The sequence below is a fragment of the Dryas octopetala genome, chromosome 1, assembly GCF_963921425.1.
Source record: "Dryas octopetala chromosome 1, drDryOcto1.1, whole genome shotgun sequence".
Classification (NCBI taxonomy): Eukaryota; Viridiplantae; Streptophyta; class Magnoliopsida; order Rosales; family Rosaceae; genus Dryas; species Dryas octopetala.
Genome location: NC_141366.1, coordinates 33,566,493 through 33,572,492, shown reverse-complemented (window position 1 = coordinate 33,572,492; position 6,000 = coordinate 33,566,493).

Here is a 6,000-nt window from a genome sequence, read left to right as displayed (position 1 = left end):
TCAACTTTCTTACCCATGAGGTCCCTACTGATCTTGGCAGTAGTGGCTATTGAACTCATTTTATATATAATTTTTATCCTTAAGATCATGCATTTTTTGTCTATATATATCTTTTAGCATTTTTAGTACTTTACTTCTTAATTTTATTATTTAGTTATTTATTAGGTTATATTAGTTTTTATTTTATTTTTTAGATTTTATTAGGTTTTATTTATTTTCTTATTTTTATTTGTCCTTACTAATTAAATTATTTTTATGTTGTAGGATTCAATTGAGCTCAGCCCAAAGAGAATGAAAGAAAGAAAGGGGAAAGCCCAGCCCAATCCGCCCAGCAGAAGCCCAGCCCGCCTCGGAAGTCGAACGGTCACTAAGCCAAGGAGAAGCCCAGCCCATTTCTTCATTTCCTTCCGCCTCTCTCTCTCTTCATTTTGATTAATCAACCCATCATCCACTGGAAAGGCGACACGTGGCGACCACAGAGCTGCAGCCTCACAATTTCCTTCCGCTTCTCTCTTTTCCATTTAAGTAATCAGCCTTTTCTCCTCTTACAGAATGACAAGTGGCGCCTCATTCTTCCGCAAATCAACACTCACCCATGTGAGCCAGCAGCCAGCCAAGCCAAGCCAAGCCTTGAGCCGCTTCTCCACTACCTCACTCTCCCTCACGATTTCCTGTGCAGCCGCAACTCACAAGACAAGCCAAGCCGCCGGTGCAATATTAATCTTTCTTGCAGCGAACTGCATGCTGACACGTGGCGCCTCTCCTAGCTGTTCCAGCTTTGCTCCAGCGCCATCTCTTTGTGTTGATCCTTATCTCAATAGCTGTCAACAGCTCTCCTCCCTTCTGATATTTTCTACCCTAAGCTTTGCCTATATAAGGAAGCATTCAGCCCCTTTACCATATCTTTTACTCTATAATTTAAATTTCTGCCTTTTTGTAGTATTTTTCTAGGATTTCTCTCTCAAGCCCTTTGGCTCTAATGTTTGAGAGAGAATATGAATGTAATTCTCTTGCAATTTTAATTAATGAAACTTTAATATTATGTCTCTCTTCTCTCTTCTCCTAATCTTGTATTTACTTTATGTCTTTTATTTTATATAGTTCTTTATTTTATAGTTAACTTTAATATTATGTCTCTCTTCTCTCTTCTTCTAATCTTGTATTTACTTTATGTCTTTTATTTTACGTAGTTCTTTATTTTATGGTTAACTTTAATATTATGTCTTTCTTCTCTCTTCTCCTAATCTTTTATTTACTTTATGCCTTTTATTTTATGTAGTTATTTACTTTATTGTTAGTAGTGTTATTTATTTTATTGTTCTTTAAATTACATGCTCATTTATTCCTTTCTTTATTTTTATTTAAGATATAAACTCATGGGTGGTCACTAAATCCCCTTACCTTACCAAGGTAAGGGGGAAGCACCACCATGAACATTATTAAGTGAGGTCTTTATGTTAAATTTTCTCTTGTTTAAAGGTCCTACAAGCTCTAGATTTTGATATTAAAATGAGAAAGAGATCCTCTTTCACCCATAATGTCATATATTATGGGTAGTTAGATCTTCTTTCCACATTTTAGCTTTATGGTTAATTTTTTTAAACACAAACTTTTTTGAACTCTAATTGTTCCTTAGTTTTGGTTCACTTGAGTTGCTTAAAGTTTGTATCTTCTAAGCAAAATCAAGGTCTACCATATAAATCTTCAACTTTTGTGCTTAATTCATATTTATCTTTGTGAGAGGGCATCAAGTGACTCTTGGGTGCCCTTCTTTTTGGGAAATGACTAAATATCTCACTTAATATGTTCTTAAGTGGTGTGGAACCCTAACCTTGGTTCTTATACCATTGTTTAGCTTCTATAACCAAAAACTTGTTATTTTCCTTTCTAGATTTAATATTTAACTTCTTGCACCTTTATTTACTTTATTCTCTTTTCATCTACTTTATTTGCTTTTTAATTTAGTTGCATTTTATTTTTAGTTGCCTCACAAACCAACAAAATTTCCAAACTAGGTTAGTTTTAAATTAACTTAAGTTTAAGTTTAGTGTATCATTTTTCATCACTCCTTGAGGTTCGACCTCGTTAATATACTACTACACTCGTATATTTTCGAGTAAATAAAACATTACACCAAGTTTTTTGCGCCGTTGCCGGGGTGTGTTTTGATGCACTAGTTTAGGCTTTTTGTTAGTTTAAATCTTCCACTAGTTTTCAGTTATTTCGCTTTTCTAAACAAAAAAAAAAAGTATATATTATAAAAAATAAAAAATAAAAAATTCGAATTTTCCTTTAATTTGTATTTTTTTTTAGTTTCCTTGTTCTTTTTCCCACTTTTATAAGTGCCGAAAAAAAAATAAAAAAATAAAAATTTTTTCTTTACACTTTCTTGCATCTCTTCTCTTGTAGGTGCCAAGAAAAGAAAGAAAAAAAAATTATATACTTATAGTTTACCATTTTTAGGTTATTATTTATTTTAGTGGTCTTCTTTATTTTGTGCTTGTGTTAAATATAAATTCTTGCTTTTATTTAGCATATTTATAGTTGTCTCTTTCTTTATAGCTTCCATAACTAGTATCTAGCATCATCTTTTATTTTCTTTACCATTAGTTTTGTCTTCTTTGCCATCTAAAAAAAAAAAATTTTATATATATAGTAGCATATTTATTTCTTTGTTGTCTTTAGGTTGTTGCATCTAGTTTCAATTGTTGAATATTTCTTCTTGTTTTTATTTATTGTTAAAAAAAAAAATTTCAAATATTTTTGTCATTTAATATAATTGGGTTAGATTTATTTATTGTTGTGTTGTGCATCTTATCCATTGCAACATTAGATAAGGTAATTTCTATTTCATCTTATTTCATTTCTCTTTTCCTGTTTCCATCTCCTGTTTATTTTTATTTTAGTTTTATTTCCCTTTCTCCTTTTGTTGTAGTTTTAGTATTTATTATAGTATTTTCTTCTTAGTGCTTGCATTGGGGAGATGTTTGCAAAGGTGTGGTCATCAAGAAAGGGGAATTGCTAGCAAACGTTTGGTTGCCTTCTCCTAGTGTGTTGTGGCCAATGTCACCACACTAGTGGTATACTTTAAACTTTTTCTTTTTAAAGTTTTCTTGAGTGGTTTTTGCCTTACTTGTGCAATTTCAATTTCCCTATATTGTTGTTTTGTTGGTTATTGCATCTTCAATTAGCATTCTTACATAACCAACTAGTAAGGGCATTCACCCCCAACAAGATAAGGATTGGATTTAATCACCAAGTCCTTGCCCACCTAGGCTAACAATCTCTTGCATTTGTTAATCCCAAACTCTATTTAATTAAAATCAAGTAGACATTAGCCAAAGGGTTCACGAAGTTCATAGGACCCTCTTGGAATGAGCCAATTAGTGGATACTCCGGTGAGTGTTTTTGAAAGTACAATGTCTAGAAAGGTTCTTTAAGGTTGCAATCATCTTGATGCTTAAAGGGGACTGGTTTTTAAGAAAGACCGTCTGTGACTCCTCTTCCCCCTCTGAAACCAGCCTGGCTGTATTTTTGAGAATCTTATATCGGTACGCCACTAATTTGTTTTGTAAGAGAGGAGGAGGTTGTCTAGTGCTTAATCAAGATTAGGATTGTCTAAAAGACACCTCCCAAGGCTAAATCAAAGATAATTAAATTGCTTGTTTTGTGATTTTGTTTAATTGTGTTTGCTTAATTTGTTTGTTAGTTTGTCCATATTTTCGTCTAAAAAAAAGGTAGTTAAGTAATTAATTAAAAAAAAAAATTTTGAAAAAGTTTTTGAAATTCTTTTCTTGAAAGCCGTCTAGTGTATGCTTGGTCGCCGTTCATTGAATCACGATTTAGCACCTTTTGACCTTGAAATTGAGAAAACACTTAGACATTTAAAAAAAAAAAGAATTGAACCGATAATTGAAATTGGTGAAAACATTGAAATTCGTCCGTTAAGAGAGTATTTTGCTCCCGTCATACTTGACACCCCTTTTTGCATAGTCTTGCCCCACACTACCGCAACTCATTTTGAGATTAAACTCTACATCATTCAATTGTTACCCTCCTACCACGGATTGGATCGAGAAGACCCGTACACACATGTTAAAGAATTTATTAAAATTTGCTCAACCTGACAGAACTGCCCCCGGATTCCAACCTGAATCTCGGAGGGATCCTGCGGGATCCAAAATCAAGGAAAATCCTACCGAAAATTCGGCAAAACCTTCCCTGAAAATGGATTAACCCAAAAAAAATTTCAGAATCTTTCAAACATGAAATACACTTCTATATTACTTCTGCCACCCAACCACAATTAAATAAGATCTCAGGCCCACAACAAGTAAGACAAATCTATTCAGAGCATATCTAATAAACTTTACAATCATATCTCATTATAATAATTTCACGGGAAACCTTGATCCCAATATACCAATAAGCTGGAGATGAGAAACTCAAATGCCTCGGCGTGGTACGGTCCAACCTCAGTGATCGCTATTTCCTGGGGGGAACGTAAAAAATAACACATGAGAAAACTCTCAGTGAGTGGACAAAATAAACTTCAAAACCTTTCATTTGAAAACCATTTTATAAAACTGCTCGGGCTGAAAAATATCCAATTTAAACTGAAAATGAATATTAATTGAAAACATCTTTGTAATGAACTCTTTCACAACTTATCAAATGCCTTACATCATCAACATAATTCCAATAGAAAGTTTCTATATAACAACTTCAACTTTGAAATTCCTTTTGAACATAGAAAATAATGAGAAGTAATAGAAATTCTGGATCTTTTAAGATTTCTAGCTAAAACCTCTTTTGAGTCTTGAACTGATAAAAAAAATAACTAAAAATATTTTTATCTTATAAAGTTTAGTAAAAACGTTGCCATATAAGTACCCATTTGACGGGCTCCACATTGGTACCGTACAAGACCGTCGCACCAAGTGGACCGTCTTCATAACCTTCCACCCGCACCGTCGCAACGCCATCATGCAAGTGGACTTAGGGTGTCCCTTGTACTGTCGAATCGCCGTCATACAAGTGGACATACGGTGGCCCTTGTACCGTCGAATCGCCGTCGTACAATAAGCCAAAGTGTCATACGTGCACGTAGATTGCCCTTCCACCCGCACCGTCGCAACGCCGTCATGCAAGTGGACTTAGGGTGTCCCTTGTACCGTCGAATCGCCGTCATACAAGTGGACATACGGTGGCCCTTGTACCGTCGAATCGCCGTCGTACAATAAGCCAAAGTGTCGTACATGCACGTAGACTACCCCCAAAGGGCGAGGCATCCCGGCACACAGCTCAAAGCCTATGTGTGTGCCGTGATGGGTCCCAAAGACCTATCTGTATTTATACCTGTGGGTGAGGGTACTTATATGGCGATTTAGAAATCGCTCTGCCACTTTCTAAAACCATTCTTGTAAATAGATTAAGTCAACGATTTCTTAAGCTTTTCACATCCTCAAATCATGCAATTAATAAATCGTCTCAAAATAGTATAGCTCTTAAAACCATAAGCCTTTTAATATCAACCAATTTCCAAATCGTTAACTATTAACCTCAACCACAATCATCCAAAATCATTAACATCACCAATTCAACCATAACAATTCACAAAGATCTAATTAAATGACTCAACAAAAAATCAATATGTATTTCCTTATAAAGTTAATAACATCAGGATATTATCAATCAAATGGGCAATCCATAGCAATCCATATAGTGCACTAACAGCCCAAAAGCATTATCAATTAATCTTGTAAAGCATAATCCAATACCCAAATAATCTCAAAGAAATTATTTTCTCAATTTAACCACAAGTATCCATTATGCATTACCAACAACTTCTATCATTTCAAAATAATCTCAAACGCCGACATCATAACCAAAACAACATCAGTTCAATCAAATAACCAAATTCCACGCACACCAAAAATTCACATCAATGCATTTCACAGTAACAGCAATTTATATGAGTAATACTTATACTCAATTGAA